Here is a 1,978-nt window from a genome sequence, read left to right as displayed (position 1 = left end):
CAGTTTCTTTTATAAGTTCATTTTTCTGTTACCTCGAGTTATTTGGCTTTGAACTCGTCCTATAATCGTATTTGTGGCCAAAGCATAAACTGGAGAAAAAACTCCACCTCAAATAGACAGTTTCATAAATGCTTGCTATTTCCTCATAGAACATGATGTCACGTTGGCTCGCTGAGCTGGCCAATCAGTGGTCAACTTGCATGAACATTTCTAATGACCGGTATACTCCCACACCATTCTGTTGGGGTATGTCCACGCCATTCAAACACATATAATAAGGATCTCTACAGATCGGTGTCCTACCCGCGGGACGGTTGAGCTAATGCCATTCTATGTTGACATACAGACTGAGACTGCACTGTGTTGACATACAGACTGAGACTGCACTGTGTTGACATACAGACTGAGACTGCACTGTGTTGACATACAGACTGAGACTGCACTGTGTTGACATACAGACTGAGACTGCACTGTGTTGACATACAGACTGAGACTGCACTGTGTTGACATACAGACTGAGACTGCACTGTGTTGACATACAGACTGAGACTGCACTGTGTTGACATACAGACTGAGACTGCACTGTGTTGACATACAGACTGAGACTGCACTGTGTTGACATACAGACTGAGACTGCACTGTGTTGACATACAGACTGAGACTGCACTGTGTTGACATACAGACTGAGACTGCACTGTGTTGACATACAGACTGAGACTGCACTGTGTTGACATACAGACTGAGACTGCACTGTGTTGACATACAGACTGAGACTGCACTGTGTTGACATACAGACTGAGACTGCACTGTGTTGACATACAGACTGAGACTGCACTGTGTTGACATACAGACTGAGACTGCACTGTGTTGACATACAGACTGAGACTGCACTGTGTTGACATACAGACTGAGACTGCACTGTGTTGACTACAGACTGAGCACTGTGTTGACATACAGACTGAGACTGCACTGTGTTGACATACAGACTGAGACTGCACTGTGTTGACATACAGACTGAGATGCACTGTGTTGACATACAGACTGAGACTGCACTGTGTTGACATACAGACTGAGACTGCACTGTGTTGACATACAGACTGAGACTGCACTGTGTTGACATACAGACTGAGACTGCACTGTGTTGACATACAGACTGAGACTGCACTGTGTTGACATACAGACTGAGACTGCACTGTGTTGACATACAGACTGAGACTGCACTGTGTTGACATACAGACTGAGACTGCACTGTGTTGACATACAGACTGAGACTGCACTGTGTTGACATACAGACTGAGACTGCACTGTGTTGACATACAGACTGAGACTGCACTGTGTTGACATACAGACTGAGACTGCACTGTGTTGACATACAGACTGAGACTGCACTGTGTTGACATACAGACTGAGACTGCACTGTGTTGACATACAGACTGAGACTGCACTGTGTTGACATACAGACTGAGACTGCACTGTGTTGACATACAGACTGAGACTGCACTGTGTTGACATACAGACTGAGACTGCACTGTGTTGACATACAGACTGAGACTGCACTGTGTTGACATACAGACTGAGACTGCACTGTGTTGACATACAGACTGAGACTGCACTGTGTTGACATACAGACTGAGACTGCACTGTGTTGACATACAGACTGAGACCGCACTGTGTTGACATACAAGGGGCAATAAATGGTGGAATTAAATGTTTGTAGGTTGTAACATTTGTGCCACACTGAAAAAAAATTTCAACGAGAGCTTACATCTAGTTAGCATCATTGCTGCCGTCTTCCACCAGCAGAGGGAAACAGCTTGTTACCTTTCACTGTATTCCCTGTCAAATAAACAGGCAATCTAACTGGAGACATGTAAAGAATCTGTCTCACACACACAAACACACACACAGACAGGGTGAACAATTGTTACTCGCTTCTGTAACCACAGGGACAGACAGGCTTTGCATGGGGAATGCAAAC

This window comes from Oncorhynchus nerka, linkage group LG4 (genome assembly GCF_034236695.1).
Source record: "Oncorhynchus nerka isolate Pitt River linkage group LG4, Oner_Uvic_2.0, whole genome shotgun sequence".
Taxonomy (NCBI): domain Eukaryota; kingdom Metazoa; phylum Chordata; class Actinopteri; order Salmoniformes; family Salmonidae; genus Oncorhynchus; species Oncorhynchus nerka.
Note: the sequence above shows the minus strand (reverse complement) of the source record.